The following is an 18,139-nucleotide window of genomic DNA, read 5'->3' as shown; positions in this document are numbered from 1 at the left end:
GGCGGTGGGTGGTGATGACTAGCTCTGCCTTCTTTCTAGTCTTACAGTGCTAAATTAGGGACGGCCAACGCAGATATCCTTTGTGTAGCTTTGCGCGAAAATTCAAAATACAAACAAATACACACAAAATATAAATATCCTTTAAATATTTTACTACACTTCAGATATTAATATTTATTTTAAAACTTTAAGCTTAAAAATATTTCTTAATCGACAAATGTACAAAAATATTCATAATGGCTTCAAAACAAACTAAGGCAATGGTATAATCTACGTATTTATTAGATCACAATAAACATATTGATACATCCTATATTTAAATATTTCAAGTCTACATCGTGAAGTTTGTCAGTTGAATACAGATGTTTAACATACATAACACTTGTTTTTGTAACAAATATTTCACAAACAGAAACATTTTTTTAACAAGTAGAACTTGTTCGTGGGTTAGAGCTTGCAAGAGATTGTCGTTTTCAGCCTCTGCTAGTGTAATGTTATGTATAAAATATACTCTTGTGTTAAGTGGTTTCTTTAACACTCTGTATGACTTTAAACTCTACTCTTGTCTTAAGTGGTTTCTTTACTACTCTGTATGAGTTTAAAGTCTACTCTAGTGTCAGATGGTTCCATTAATACTCTGCATGAGTTTAAAGTCTACTTTTGTGTTTGATGGTTTCTTTAATACTCTGTATGACTTTAAAATCTATTATTGTGCTAGATAGTTTCTCTAATACTCTGTATGAGTTTAAAGTCTACTTTTGTATTAGGTGGTTCCGTTACTACTCTGTATAAGTTTAAAGTTTACTCTTGTGTCAGGCGGTTTCTTCACTACAATGTGCGAGTTTAAAGTCTACTCTTGTCGGTTTCTATACTGCTATGTATAAGTTTATTGTTTAGAATGCAGCGTTAACCCACAATATTCAGAACAATTGTACATTACGGTCATCAAGTGACTCAACTGACACAAAGAAACGAACGGCACAATATTTATTCCTAAATATTTTCAATAAATAATGAAAAAACGTTTTAAAACTCAAATTGAACTTATCAAACTTTAAATGAGGGTATTTATACAACATTTAAAAACAGATCTTGCAAAGCAACTAAATAATTTATATAAGAGTAGATCCCATGCATATAAATAAATAAACATATAACCATACTGTCGTTTAAAGCATTTTCTTTTCCTCAGTTACTATATTTCAGAAACAATGGTTAATTCCTTATGAAACCGCACAACTGTTGCTCTTTGTTGCGGGTTTCCCTTTGAAGCGCAGAAGAAGGGCATTAACTGGAAGAGACCCCCTGCGCATCCTTGTGCCTGTTAAGCTGGGTTTGGGGCAGTCAAAGTGACTTTGTAAAAATATTTCTGTAAAGATATTAGTAATATTGATGTTATTCTTCGCCGAACTTTCAACAAAACCATGTTCCCAATCAATACAAACCAATGTTTCGGATAGTTCTTTCTGCACCAACCTCTTCCCTTCCAGATCACTTTTATTCCCCACCACTACGATAGGAACGCTGGACGACCTCACTTCCAGCACTGCATCTCGAAGGCGGCGCACTTCTTCGAAAGATTCATTGCTGTCAATCGAATACACCAGGGCGAAGGCGTCGCCAGAACTGATGGCCAAATGTCGCATAGCTGGAAATTCGCAACTACCGCTCGTATCCAGAATATCAAGCTTACATATAGCGCCCCCTACTTCATATTCCACACTGTGGAGCTCCTCGACGGTAGGGTTATATTCGATTGGAAAGGTCTGGTAAAGAAAACGTTTAATGATGGCGGTCTTCCCAACTCTGGCGGATCCCATGACAACGAGTCTATATTGGTCCTTTAAAGACGACCTTATCTCTACATCCTGAGCTATGGATGCTGCTCGGTTCAGACGACCAGGTGAAAACCCTGGCATTCTATCGCCCAGTTCTCGAAATATTGAAGATCTCCTTTGTTGGGGAATGCTATTTGGATAGCGCGATCTCTCATACACGTTATCTTTGCTTGACGCCACCTGCCGGAAAAAATAGATTCCTTTAATACTTATCACACATACTTTAATATTTTAGGTAAGATACTGTCAAAGGTATACAAAATATTTAGTCATGATATCGGTGATAACTCTTTAATGTTATTTATTAAATATGATTACTGTATAAGTGTTTTATATACAATAATCAATGCCCATAAAAGGAAGTGTGTTCCTGAAACATCAGAAGAATAGTACGACAGTTAATACAGAATGCAATGAACATATAAATACTAAAGGAAAAAGAAAAGACATTTAATAAACTTTTTTTTTTTATTTCGAGCAAAGCTACACGAGGGCTATCTGCGCTAGCAGTCCCTAATTTAGCAGGATACGACTAGAGAGACAGCAGCTCGTCATCACCACCCACCGCTAAAAGAACACTAACCATCTGGCTATGCCGGGGCTCACTATCTAGAGACGGGTAATTATCTGCGATAATCTTGGGCTAGGCATGACCTGGTGGTTAGGATAGTCAACTCGCAATTTGCAGGTCGGGAGTTCGAATCCCCGTCGCACCAAACATGCTCGCCCTTTCAGCTGTGGCCCGGCATAGCTCGATGGTTAGTGTTCTCGACTCGCAATCTGTGGGTCGCGAGATAAAATATGTTCACCCTTTCAGCCGTGGGGGGCGTTATAATATTACAGTCAATCTCACTACTCGTTGGTAAAGGCCCGGCATGGCCAAGCGCGTTAAGGCATGGGACTCGTAATCTGAGGGACGTGGGTTCGCATCCGCGTCGCGCCAAACATGCTTGCCCTCCCAGCCGTGGGGGCGTTATAATGTGACGGTCAATCCCACTATTCGTTGGTAAAAGAGTAGCCCAAGTGTTGGCGGTGGGTGGTGATGACTAGCTGCTTTCCCTCTAGTCTTACACTGCTAAATTAGGGACGGCTAGCACAGATAGCCCTCGAGTAGCTTTGTGCGAAATTCCAAAATAAACAAACAAACAATCGTTGGTAAAAGAGTAGCCAAAGAATTGACGGTGATGACTATCTGCCTTCCCTCTAGCATTACACTGTAAATTTAGGGACGGCTAGCGCAGATAGCCCTTTTGTAGCTTTGCGCGAAATAAAACAACAGCAAACAAAATAAACCAATAAAAGTAGAACGCAATATTGATGTTAGTATATATACTGTAAATAAAATAAAATAAATAAATCAAATGTATAAATAACAAAACTAGGAACATATTTGTTCATTACGTAAGTTCGAGTATCTGTTGATTAGAGATGTTTGTTTTTTAATTAAAAACGTTGATGACATAACATAAAATAAATTGATTCAAAAACGATTTAAGTTTAAAATTGAATCGATATTTTCACTATCATGACGCGTACATTACTTTAGATCTACTATACTAACCCTAACTACACTTTCACACCCTCGCAGAAATCGTAATGAACAGACAGTACTCGAACAGACAGATAAGTATATTTATCTGGATAAATGCATTTTGGCTTTTATGATTCCTATTTCGAGAAATCGTGTGTGACGTGACCCATAATGGCTTTTGTATAGGTTAGATCTCTTTTATTGTTTTAGTAAGGTGTGTCTTAGTGGTCGACGTATCGGGCTTTGGGCTGATGGGATTACGTTTCGATATATGATGCCACTGAATACTTTCTACACATTCAAGTGTTGATGCGTTTTAAGAATGACAGTAAAACACATCATTTGATTCACAGAGTCGAACAAAATAGTTGTGGTAACGAGTGCTGTTGGCTGGCTTCCTTCCCTCTAGTCAGTGGTATAAAACTATAACTTGTAACAGATTTACTGTTATACATTTATTTTAATACATACGTTTGTTTCAGTATATTTTAGATGCACGTTTTGAATGTGTATTGCGCAAGTCCTCCCTGTTCTCTAAATGTATAGAAGATTCTCGAGAGCAAGAATCAACAAAATGTGGTTTACGAAAACACTAGCGTGTTTTTAAACATTGTTGAGCGTTCGAGAATCTCGTGTGATTAGTATATAAAAGTAAGCCATCACAAGATGCAAAGAGATAGATTTATATGTTTTGTTTGCTACAGTCAGTATACTATAAGTCTGAATCACTACAATTGCGATTAACGCTTAATAATCGGAAAATCATAGAATTTAACCAGGAAAGTTTATAGATTTCGAACAATACGAAGCGTGCAACTTTAGTGAATTAACTTCAGACGTTGTTTTTTTTCTACGAGGACACTAAATACCTTCATCGATAAAAAATCAACTTATAAACGGCGGGAGGCCAGCCAAGTTAGCTAGCTAAAGCGACATGTAACAATAACAACTCAGAATTAATTTGCTCGTCGTGGACCTGGGTCGTCGATAAAATATTCAGTTCTACACCAGTTAAAAGACTTATTATGGTTTGTAGGTTTGTAAGACTCTTGTATATAAACTAATATTTGTAATAACCGTTATTACAAATTATATTGTTATTTGTATATTAAAATACATTTGTGTTAAGAAAAAAAATTATATGTATTAATCTTATTGGTAAATATCGTACATTTGATACTTATTGAAATTTAATTATCTTCTAAATTAAACTTTCCAACTATTTGAAATCGTAATACGTAACGTGTAAAATATAATAAATCGAAGACTCATCCCAAATTAATTATAATACGTAACAAACCGAATTCCAGGGATCCCTGTTTTGCTTGGTTATTGATTTGCGAGCAAATGAAGTGTAACCTCGTAGTCTCCCCCACCCAAAAAAAAAAAGAAGAAAGAAAAACCTTAATAGTCCCTTTTCTTATTGTATTATAGTTTAATGTATATTAACGAACTTCACACGAACTTGACAGTATTCATTTAATTGGAGATGTTTCATGGAATTAGAGCTATTTCCTAGATGTCTAATTTCCTTTCTGTCGGAATCTTACTATAAAATAACAAAGACATGTTAAAACAATTCCACTCATTGTCTAGTCTCATTTGCTCATTTGTTTTAATACAAAAACGAGATATCAAGCTTGGGTTATCCAACAGTTTTAACAAGTCTTTGTTTGTGGTTAATTAAGTACAAAGCAACACAACGGTGCTCTGCCCATCACGGGTATTGAAACTTGGTTTCTAGCGTTGTAAGTCCGCAGCCATACCGTTGGATGACTTAACAAATCTATCCTTGTGAAAATCTCTGCACGGACGGACGAATTTTGTTATTTTGCCGCTTCCTTATGCCTAAATTACTTCACGTTTCCTAACGAAGCGACAAGTTTTAACGTATCAGTCGTCTCTTTGTTCTTGTCTTTACATGGCTCAGTGATGAGCTTGAGGGCTTATAGCCCTACATTCTGGGTACGATTGGCACATATCTCATCGTGCTAAAAAAGAAACAACTGAGTCAAACAATTACACAAGCTTTCCGTCCTCCAGTGGTTCAACGAGAAGTCTGAAGGATTATAACACTGAAATCCGGGTTTTGATACCCGTAGCAGGAACATCTCAATTGGTCCATTGTGTAGCTTTGCACTTAACAACAAATAAATGAATACAAACTGTTTATCACTTATTCTTACCGTAAATAGGACGTATTTAAAATAAAAGGAAAAATAAAGACCAGAATCAGTCATCAAACTATTATTTTGTTTTCAAAAGGTCCACCTTTCGGAAGCGCTCGGGTTATAAGGTTTTATTCCACTCTTATCAAGGCTTCTTGAACTTACGTGTTTTTCTGACATTATATTTGTTTGTTTTTATAGCGATAGTTTCAGGTTAATCAACTGTCTTCTAAAAACTCAGAATAATATTATCTTGTTACGAATAAACTGACGTCACAATACTGAATATCCCACCAATGTGGAGCAACATCCTTCGCTAAGAAGCGTAATTAAACATTTAAGAAAGCCAACTAAAGCTTTTAAATCTCCAGAGGTGTCAGTTGGTAATCGCTACATTCTTTTATAACGTTTTCCCTCGTGTCCTTTCATCGCCACTTTTAGTCCTATAGTAATTTCATATTAACATATGCATTAAAATAAGCAAAACAATTTTCATGAAAGGACATGGATGAGAATGGGTGAATATGAATAATAGCTTGACAAAAATCGCAAGTCGTTAGAAAATATGAAAAGTTATTATGAGTTTGAATAGGAATGTCTTAATTAATATTAGTCTATAAAATAATAAAAAGAAAGATGTTTCGCAATTCGTTACTTTGATTTCCAGAGATCTTTGATTAAAGAAATTATTTGAGACCAAGTCTAATTAGATAAACCAATTTTTTTTAGTTACAGCTCACTTACTTATACCAAAGTAAAAAAATATATATGTTTATGTTTTCGTAGGAATTTTGGGGGCAACATTTTATTGTAATAAGCATGTCTTAAATCGATAAAATTGTTTGAAATTTCGGTATGAAAGGTTATTGAAATATGATAAAAAAATTTAAAACATGATCACTTTTTGATATAACATTTAAATCAGATGTAGAGCCTACTTCGACAGAAATGTTTTAGCTAGTCTAACGCCCTCAGTGGCACAGCGGCATGTCTGCAAACTTACAACTCTAGAAACCAGGTTTCTATATCCGTGGTGGGCAGAGCACAAATATTCCAATGTGTAGCTTTGAGCTAAACTTCTAAACAAAAAAAGGATAATGCTAGTTCAACATCAAAATGTTTAATATTTACAATATGAATGTATGTATATACAGTTCTAATACTCTGTAATATACTTTGTACGTACATATAGGTCAGACGCCACTGGGGAGAAAGCTTATTTTGCCTTGCCCTTTCAATTTAGATCTTACACCCCATCAATTTGAAATTCAAAAGTGATATATATATTAAAAATCTATGAAAAATAGAACTCAAAAGCAATACTAAAATCAAGTTTAGCTTCAACTTAAGAATAACAATAATAATAATGTACAGTGGTAAGTGAAATTAATGAATAAAAGTTAATAGATTTTTGGTTACCTTTTTCTAAATCTCCACCCAACCCCTATCCCCTACCGTAGCGCACATGCTGCCGGCGGAACTTCGTCAATAGACACACACGTGTATCTATATACACAGCTTAAAGAGTGTACACTTAGAAAGAGGTTTTGATTATGTATTAAAATAAATTTTGCGCACAATTAATTAAAAGATATGGGTCAAAGTGAAAAATAAAACTACATTGATTCAACATAGCAAGTCCTCTGCTTACTCGTGTGACATCTTTTTTAGCCTGATGGTTAAAAGGCGCTCGACTCGCAATCAGCGGGTCACTGTATTAAGCCTAAAATGCTTACCATTTCAGCTGTGAGGGACGTTATAATGTTACTATCAATCTCACTTTTCGTTAGTTAAAAGTGCCTGACAGTTGGTAGCGTGTTGTATTGTTTACTCCCTCTAGCGTTCCGCTACCAAATTAGGGACGACCAGCGCAGGTAGCCCTCTAGCAGTTTTGTGCGAAATTAAACAAACTTGTATGGTGGATAAAAACAAAACAAAACAAGTATCTGCTTATTTCCTTGGCAAAGGAAAATAGAAATAATATTGAAAGCTTTGAATTCTTTCCTAGCGAGGACAAACAACATAATATACCCAGATTTCTTCTACTTCCCTCATCTTCCCTCTCGACGATCGCTCAGGGGTAAACATAAGGGCTTAAAAGCCTGTTGTGTAGCTTTGCGCTAAACAACAACAAATAAAAACTTCCCTAGTGGAAAAAAAAATGGAAACAATGTAATAAACTCTTGCTTAATTCACTAACAGAGAAAAGCAGGAAACCACGTATGGCATTATTTTCTACTGAAATCGTAAAAAAAACACTAGATTCATGGCTTTAGTACAACTAGTATATTAACCCTGAACAAGTGAAATGTAAGCACGTGTAAACGACGTCCAAGTTTCAGTTTCGTATAGCTACCTTGAATCGATATAGCAATCTTGTATAAGATTACTATTTTAATAACAAACACGAAGCCCACTCTGTCAGTCATTTGCCACTCGTCACTGAGTTGTTCGAGTTTCAGCGAGAAATACCATCCATCTTCCATAACCCTGGACAATAGCAAATTGAAAGGACAAAACCACGCTTCATACAATAGTATATTATAGGTATATGTGTGTGCGTGTGTTTGTGTGTGTATATATATGGTGTTTTGAAATGTGTTTTACTTGCACATTAATCCTACGAGGTTGAAATTCCCTGAAACAGCTATAACTCAGTGACAAGTGATAAACTGAATGATGGATTCAGATTCATATTTATTTTTATTACTTTAAACAGCTTGCCTCCCTAAATGTTTCACAAAATTAATTCGTAGCATCAATGCTATGTATTCTCGAAATTCCTATGTAAAAATATGAGATCGTTGTGCAAGTAAAAAATATCTTAAAACAACGTACTTAAGACGACTATGTACTTCCCCTGCTAAAGAGTCGAGTTAGCAACGCAACTTAGTTCGTTTTACCATAATTGTGTATTTTCCAAAAGAGCAACAAGTAGCTTTCCTATCCTACCATAATGTTACCTTCACATCTCTTTACCATGCACAATACAACAACCATGAACAAAAGAAGGTATAGGTGTGTCTGTTTACACATCCACCGGAGGGCCGTAAGATGTACAAACTAGCACAGCTTGCTTTGTTATTCTGATCACACACGTAGTAACAAAAAATTTTCGAGTTTACTGTATCACGTTTCTTCTTTGTCCTTTTCGGCTACGCTACCTTTAGCTATGATTCTGTCTTTACAGATAAGCAAGGAAATTTTGTTGATACAAATGGAGACAGTTGAGACTAATGTGAAAGACTGAAGACGCTTCTATTGATTGGTTCATTCTTTTGTTGAGGAACTCGTAAATGATAAGTAGGGTTAAAGTAACGTGGGCGATGTATGTTCACAAGGTACACAAAAAGGGGAGATATTACCAACATCCAACTCCTAGCTTTATCGTCTGACATTTTGAAACTCCTAGCATTTTGTATCTTATGTTACTGAGTCTAGTATTTTGTATATTGCAAGATTAGACCACATAAATATTACCTAAATTATAATTTTGTATATTACAAGAAGTACCACACATATATTGCCCAAGCTGGCATTTTCTATCTCACAAGATTAGACCACACATGTATTACCTAAGTTAGAATTTTGTGTCTTACAAGATTAGACTACACAAATATTAACTAAATTAGCATTTTGTATCTTACTAGGTTAGACCACACATATATTACTTAAACTTGTATTTTTACATTACGAGATTAGACCACACATATATTACCTAAACTAACATTTTGTATCTTACAAGATTAGACCACATACTTTACCGAAACTGACATTCTGTTATTGTGACGTCACACCTAATACGCTACTGAAACTGACATTCTATATCTTTTGACGTCACACCTGATATACTACTGAAACTAGCATTCTTTATTTTTGAGAATTACTAGTCATGCGCTATTGATAAGAGCATTTTGTATCTTTAAGGAATTATATTTTATATATTCTACTGAAAATGGCATGAAATTATGTTAGCCATGAAATTATGCATATGAGGTGATCAGGGAAGCGACTGACAGTGATTCGTACCAATAAAACTGAAGCCTAACAGTTGTTGTTTACAGAAAGAGGTGAATTTGAAATACAATATTACTTATTATTGTTATTCCATATACATTTTTTACAAATACAGCAGTGTTTTAATTACATTTTAAAATAATTCTTTCGATGCGCTTTTCTAGAACCGCCCTAAACCGATTCCATATCCCCATAAACTGCATTTTTTCAACGAACAGCCTACAGAGGATTCCTTGGTGTCACCTTAGCAACCAAGTATTTACTGATCTGGATTACGTTGCTGATATAGCAGTTTTATCCGCTTGAGATTCCCCTGCTATCACGTAGATAACACAGAGAACGAGTTCCATTCTTCTGGTATCGAGATTAATTTATCTAACGCGAACATTCAGACAATCTTAGCACCACGATCCGTTTGTGAAATTAACAGAAAATAAACTCCATTTTTGGATTAGACTCGCCAAAGAGTTTGCGATGGGTGTTGTTGTCTCCCCGTCCAAATATCTGAAAGAAACCAACTTTACCCCATTTTTTTTTCAATTTGCAATAAACAAAGGGGGTACTAGAATTATCCAACTTTTTCTTGTTTAACTTTTTCATTAAATCTTTAGCGATTTGCCCTTTTGCGTAACTGGACTAACCTCCTTTATTATAATTTCATTACTTTCATAGACAAAAAATGTTTTAGTCCGACACCACTGCATTTTTGTTTGGCTACAATTTTCCACTGCATAAAAAGTAATGTAATAAAAGTTGTTGTTTTCTTACACATTTATTAGTCTTTTGTTTCTATAAAACACTAGGTGGAGTACCCGTCCGTTGAACGGATGAAATAAAAAGTCGTATGTAACAAAGATTAAGCAATTGTGTTTCTATTTGTTTCAACAATAATATATACTGAAATTGTAATAAAAGTGTATAAAAGTAGCAATACTGAAAAGAAAAAAAGAATCCTAACAAGTATTTACGTAGTTCATTCTAATAGTGAGGGATTTACAACATTGGTATATGTGAAATTTGATAGGAGGTCTAAAACTTATGACCTTCCTCATGTCATCCTGTATCATAGTGTCAGCTTTAGTGTTGACTGATTAAGAAATGTGAGAATATAAAAGGAGTAGATACACACATATTAACGTTTATTTACGTATATATTATTTTTATCTTCATTAAAACTAGAAAACACTACGTTAATTTGTTTCAGCATTATTATTTTCATATTGGAAATAAAAAAAAAACTTAACTTCTCTTAGTCTACAATAAATATGAAACATTTCAGTAAGCTATATTATTTTAAAATTAACTTATTAGGCCTAATGTTCGAGCGATCGATTCGTAATCTGTGGGTCGCGGGCTCAAATCCTGTCACCAAACATGCTCGTTATTTCAGTTCTGAAGCATTGTAGTGTGACGGTCAATTCCGCTATTCGTTTGTGGGGAGTAGCCCAAGAGTTGGCAGTAGATGATGTTGACAAACTGTCTTTCCTCTAATTTATCACGGGTTCGATTCCCCTCGGTGGACTCAGCAGATAGCCCGATGTGGCTTTGCTATAAGAAAACACACTCACTCAAATCTATCACTGATAAATCAGAGACGGCTTGTGCAGGTAGCCCTCAAGTAGCGTTGCGCAAAATTTAACAAAGTAAATCAAAATACAATATTTCACCGAAAGTGGGATTCGAGCCTCGATTGATTAGAGAAGCTACTAATACCAGTCTCATCGCCTTTCACCTCTACATTGTCCAACTCTTCCATCTCCATGTAGGTCCTTAAGTAATCAGTTATAATATATTGACTATGGAGAGTAATGCATCATTGCAATTATAAAAAAAATATGCATTCATAGATTCTACAAATATCAACAATTCGTATTTCGTTTTGCTCTACGTTTTGCTCTTTATCGAGGAAGAAATTAAAATAATTATATAATTTTGTTTTACTAATTCTTCCAAGTTTTAATTGAAAATTGTCTTTAGATTTGTTCAGGATCTTAAGATTAGTAGCGTTATAACAACACTTGCAATAATTGTGGAAGTACTCCAAGGATGACGAAAGTTCGGTGTATATATAGTCATATATAGTATATGAAGTGTGACTTCATCCTTCCTAATGTGACCAGAGTGACTATCGTACCTCTGGCCGCTTTCTTTCTGTATCTTCCAGCAATTTCAAAGTAGCATAATAAACTTGTCATTGATTGTAAGCGTTCTTAGGGCTAACAATGTCCTAACTGAAAACAGTTTTTGTTGGTTACAGAAGAACAAAGTAACTATAATCCAAAAGGCCCTGTGGTACTGAACTGATTAATAAAGGGCTCTACAACTATCATTAACACTGAGTTGCTCAATATAAAGCAATATTTCGCAATATTAATCTGTTCAACACAAATTTAGGCAAAGCGGTTCAAGTTAAGTCAAGGCCCTGCTAATCCGAGCTGTTCCGGTGACACTCGAACACAAGCAAACAAATAAACTACAGAGAAAAAAAAAAAAAAATAGATCTTAAACGTGACCAAAAATAGGAAGCATCGCCTTTAAAGAAGATGTAAACATTAAGTGTTAATTAGTTTGTTTTGTATATTTGTTTATTGTTTCTACTTCTAAGCTTTATATGTAAGCAAACATAGTAAGATTTTATACCGTGTAGCACATTATGTGTATTGTAACATTTATGCACAGCAAAAGTTGACATCGATGACATCAAAGTAAAATCAACTGACCTTTGTACCATTCTTGAAGTATGTCACGTGATCACTAAGAACATTAACCCAGAGGCTAGTATGACCTTCATGATTAATTTATCACAATTATGCACCAGAGGTGAAAACCCGCTTATTGTTCCATAAACTGTTGAAAAGTCCTTAATAAGCTGCATACAAATGTATTTTGTTTTTGATGGGTTTTGTTTTTTTTTTAAATTAAGCACAAAGCTATACAATGGACTATCTGTACTCGGTTTTTCGCTTTGTAAATCCACAAACGTATCGCTGTGCTACTGGGGCCACATCCAAATAACAGTAGGGTCGCGGGTTCGCGCCCGCGTCGCGCTAAACATGCTCGCCCTCCCAGCCGTGGGGGTGTATAATGTGACGGTCAATCCCACTATTCGTTGGTAAAAGAGTAGCCCAAGAGTTGGCGGTGGGTGGTGATGACTAGCTGCCTTCCCTCTAGTCTTACACTGCTAAATTAGGGACGGCTAGCACAGATAGCCCTCGAGTAGCTTTGTGCGAAATTCCAAAACAGACAGACGGACAGCCAAATAACAGTAACGCATTTCAGTCGGAAGTTATGAGCAATCAAAGAGACACAGGATTTCGGAGTGGCCGCACCTCCTGACCAGCAAGGGTCACACACACACGAACTGATTCTCTCTCTCTTTTTATTCTCAAATTAACTTATGCGACCATTCTTCGTTGTCTATTTGAAGTTGGAGATCTTTTCTTAATCGTCTGATCTAGCGATGATCACTGTTACTATTATCACTATTGTTCTAGTCGGCATCAAACGTATTTTTGAGCATCTGTGGGATTCACAGGTGGAGCTGTTTCAACAGGGACTGTAAAAAAAAGTCCATCTTGATCATACAAAGCAGCTGCACAGGTCGCAAGTCGAACATCTGGGAACTTTGCCAATAATGAAATAAGTAGTGATTATTGAATATAACGTACCGAGAAGTAGCAACGTTCCGATCAGCTGTGGATGAAGAAGAATGAAGACATATGGCGGACCCGTCGGTTACACAGCCAGAAGTACAGCAATTAACTATGGTTTTCTGCTGTTAACGTGGCCAGTCATAACTTGATCAATTCTTGTCCGATATGGAAACTGTAAATTATAATCGTTGTATCGCATTGTATACTACATCCGTTCTACGTTTCATAAAAACAAATTTCCACATTTTTGTGTGTGTCAGATTCCTGCCACAAAGACGCATTTGGTTGTGGGAATTAACCTGTGTTAATTCTATGAGAGCATTAATTATAGTATTTCATGACGAAAAATTTAAATAATTCTTGTTAAAATTGGCGTTGCAATTTTACGTTTACAGAAAAGCGCCTTATAAAAATTACCAATGGTAGTCTGACAGGCGCGAAGTGGTTTGTTTATTAATTTCGCGTAAAGCTACACGAGGGCTATCTGCGCTAGCCGTCTCTAATTTAGCAATGTAAGACTAGAAGAAAAGCAGCTAGTCATCACCACCCACCGTCAACTCTTAGGCTACTCTTTTACCAGCAAATAGTGGGAGTGAACGTCACATTATAATATCCCCACGACTGAAAGAGCGAGCATGTTTGGTGTGACGGGTATTCGAACTCGCGACCCTTGAATTACGAGTCGAGTGTCTTAACCATCTGGCCATGCCGGGTCTACGTGAAGTGTGAAACACAGTTGTGGTCTAATAGAGAATAAAATAACAAATACAAATGTGAACCATAAGTCTTTCTTAAGCCAATATTACAAACAAAACATAAGATAAACTTAGTTGTTTATTTTCCATATGTCATTCCTCCTCGGATTTTTCAAACGTTGTCTTTTTAAATATATATTAAAAAAAACGATTTAACAGATTTTGGTGCCAGTGTTTAAAAAGTGCTTCTGCACATTTAAGCATGTAACAATTTTTATTTATTTTTTGGTAAGCACTAAGTTTAAAAATAGCATTTTTTCAATCATCAGGAAGTTGTGAGTTTCAATCATTTAGGTTTGATCGTTGCTCAGAACATAAATATATATAAATATCTATATAAACCACAATAACAATAATTTCATCGTAAGAACATATAACTAAATGCTCCTTCAGGCATGGATCGAATCAGTTAGTGTTGATACAGAAAGGGAAAAAACGAAGATATTTCTAAATACAACACTACGTATTGTTTATCTGTTAAATCGTACATACATAGAATCACTGTTAATACAGTGATACAGAATGCGCCACCCAGTGGTCCAGTCTGGCGGTCCACACCACTACAAAATAAATTTAAGTTTCGATACTCGTGATAGGCACACCACAGATAGTCTATTGTGTAGATTTGTGCTTAACAATGAACAAACAGATGCAAAAAAGAAGCACAGATTAGTGTAAAAACATCAGAAAATCAATAACATCTATTATCTACAGTTTCAGTTTGAGTTTATTTAGTGATAAACTATATTATAACTATCCACGTGTGCACTTGATAATGGCCCGGCATGGCCAGGTGGTTAAGGCACTCGACTCGTAATCTGAGGGTCGCGGGTTCGCATCCGCGTCGCGCCAAATATGCTCGCCCTACCAGCCGTGGGGGCGTTATAATGTGACGGTCAATCCCACTATTCGTTGGTAAAAGAGTAGCCTAAGAGTTGGCGGTGGGTGGTGATGAGTAGCTGCCTTCCCTCTAGTCTTACACTGCTAAATTAGGAACGGCTAGCACAGACAGCCCTCGAATAGCTTTGTGCGAAATTCCAAAACAAACAAACAAACAATTTTATGTCTAATTACTCTTCGTTTGGTAAAACGCCCCGAGCAATTTGCCGTGAAACACGGTTTGGAAACAACTGCGAAAACATTCACCTTACCGCTGTTATTTTTCAGACCAAGTTGCGCTTTACTTTGAATGCCAAAGGTACGCCAGAACCGTAGTTGTTAGGATGGAACATTTAGAATGACAAGTAGGAATAAGGTAATACGAAATTGTGTGCCTCAAAAAATGTATTACATTTCTTTTCACATTTAAATAGGGGAATTTCAGGTTCTACAGCTGCATATTTTAAATTCTTACTATACATTATACTAGATGTTTTATTTCTTTTGTTGTGGAATTTTTCTCTCAGATACTCTTCAAAATGACTGAGATCAAACTATTGGAAAGAACAGTAGCGAAATCACTAACATATAAAGTATTCCTGAATAAAAAACATTTCCTGCTCTTGGAAAATTCCTTTTCTCTATGTAACTAGGCATTTTCGCCAGTTACGCTGTTTTTGTTGGGCAAGTAATAATTTCATAGCGTTACAAATAACAACAAGAAAAATCAGTTCAGAAATTGAACTCTGTCTTTAAAGTTAAGGGCTCTCCTAAAGTATTCAGCAAACGTTGAATTATGTAAAGAAAAAATAAAGATACTAAAACAACGTTTATATCTATCTTCGCTCATAAAAGAAACCAATTGTTCGCATTTACGAAATTGGCAAAAACTTTGTCTTTTAAGCGCAAAGCTATATTATAGGCTAACTGCACTATATCCACCGCGGGGATTGAGCTGGGAATATTAGCTTTATACGCTCGGCGTTGCTTAGCTTGATTTTAAAGGAATCTCCCCAAGTCACTGAAGGATACATGCCTCTATAACTTAACTGTTTATTTAAGTAGTCTCAAGTACAACAAAAGTATTAAATACACTATTAAATGTGATACATATTTTCATGCTCCCAATCATTTCATCAAGAAGGTTAATAAAACGTATGAAAAGAGGTTTTACTATGTCGGAATGGTCTCTGCGTCACTTACCGTTAGAGTTGCAAGAAGCTTTAAGCCGTAGAAGGTAATTTATGTATGTTGATAAATGTCACCTTAATTCTGCTTGTCGCTCGAAATGCCCTAACTCTAAGTTTTGAGCGTTCGTTGAAGTGACTGTTCAGTCCCTCTCTCGGCTGTTGCTGGTAGCTCAGAACATAATCGACTGGGGAAAAACTGCTGGATACACTGAGGGCTAGAGACACTATAGTAACCAGACATCGGTAATCGGTGGCGCGCGCGCACAGATTAACGACGGGCCAAGACTCTGCAGAAGTATACTCATGAATCCAGGTGTTAGTGCATCATGTGTTATCGGGAAAACGCGCGAAGAGCTCGCTGAATACTATATGATGCTGCAGTGATGACGCTGAAAGCTTCTGTAAACTGTTTCTGTCGAAAATATTCGAAAAAAATAGTTTTGTGAAATTAACTACTCGAAAATTAAGCTTGTACGTTTTTAAACGACAGTGTTTTAATTACTTGTTGAGTAGAACTTATCAATGCTTATTATATCACCGTAGTTTCTAAGATAAAATATCGCAAGAGAAATTACATTTCAACTCGTAAAATTCATATACTTGTTGCCTTGGTGTATATTTAAAACTAGTAGAATGACATTACACTATGAAACACAAAACATTTCATATACCACAAGAAGAATACGCGGTTATGAATGACTCTTTCAACAATACTCTATAGAATATTAAACACTGGAATAACGTTAAGTGATTAAGGCACTCGACCACCCATAATCCGAGGGCCGTGGGTTCGAATCCCCGTCATACCAGCCTCTCAGCCGTGAGAGCGTTATAGTGTGACGATCAATCCCACTATTCGTTGGTAAAAGAGTAGCCTAAGAGTTGTCGGTGAGTGGTGATAACTAGCTGTCTTCCCTCTAGCCTTACATTGCTAAATTAGGGACGGCTAGCGCAGATAGCCCTCGTGTAGCTTTGCGCGAAATTCAAAAACAAACAATCATTCTATCTCTAGACGTCGAGAAATATTATTATTATTTGATTATTCTTGTGATCTTTCTCGAATTTGTAGTGAGCTTTATCAAGATATAATATATCATGCACACATAATACAGGTAACTTACACACATGTGCTTGTTTAGAATAAAACACACACACACATTTGTCTTTTTCCCCCTCTTCAGAATACTGAATTAATCTTACTACAGAACGTAAATGCCCAAGTAACACTTCATCTTGCACCTAGACTAAAATAGAAAATTAACAGCTTATTGTTTGTTCAGCCAACCTAATCGAAACAAATTTGGGTGTGTATACCTTTTAATTTATTCTTCCACAGATGTAGAAATATACGTTCAAAACGTACAATATTTCCAACTAATCATATTGATTATTGATGTTCTAGATACTGAGTAAGTGACGCATCCATTATTCACCCTTTTTGAGGAATGGAGAAACATTTTGAACAAGCAAAGTTTGATCTAAGATTATGGTTATTTTAGAAGGACTTCTCTCCAACAACAACTAAACTTATTTATTTTTCTAGTATGTTTTAGAGAAAACCACATTTGACCATTCTACATGTCTACCAAGTGGAATCGGACCCAGGATTTTAACGTTGTAAATTTTAAGAATTACCACTGTCCAACCGTGTGAGTTTATTCATTTTACAAACCATAAGCTCCATTGGATATAACTTAAATTTGAACGTTTAATTTTTCCGTAAAACAACTTTGATTTTGAATTTCGCGCAAAACTACTCGAGGGTTATCTGCGTTACCCATGCCTAATTTAGCAGTGTAAGACTAGAGGGAAGGCAGCTAGTCATCACCACTCACCGCCAACGCTTGGGCTACTCGTTTACCAATGAATAGTGGCATTGTCCATAACATTATAGCGCCCCAACGGCTGAAAGGGCGAGCATGTTTGGTGTGACGGGGATTCGAGCTCGCGACCCTCAGATTACAAGTCAAACGCCTTAGCACACCTGGCTATGCCGGGCCTCCGAAAAACCAAGATCTTGCCTCGGTTTCGTCAATCCTTAACAGCTAGTGCTGAAAACATTCTATATGTGTTAATTTTTAAAAATGTCTTAAAACACGGGAAGTATA

General features: G+C 36.0%; 1 pseudogene across 1 annotated transcript; it reads right to left on the bottom strand.

Annotated features, from left to right (window-relative positions):
- Positions 1-264: 264 nt before the first annotated feature.
- Positions 265-16,383, bottom strand: LOC143239407 (ras-related protein Rap-1b pseudogene; annotated as a pseudogene). The gene is made up of 2 exons (XR_013021168.1): positions 16,045-16,383; positions 265-2,018 (listed from the first exon to the last, which is right to left on the bottom strand). The product of XR_013021168.1 is annotated as a ras-related protein Rap-1b pseudogene (transcript).
- Positions 16,384-18,139: the final 1,756 nt, after the last annotated feature.

This window comes from Tachypleus tridentatus, chromosome 13 (genome assembly GCF_004210375.1).
Source record: "Tachypleus tridentatus isolate NWPU-2018 chromosome 13, ASM421037v1, whole genome shotgun sequence".
Lineage (NCBI taxonomy): Eukaryota > Metazoa > Arthropoda > Merostomata > Xiphosura > Limulidae > Tachypleus > Tachypleus tridentatus.
Note: the sequence above shows the minus strand (reverse complement) of the source record. Positions and strands in the feature narration are given on the sequence as shown.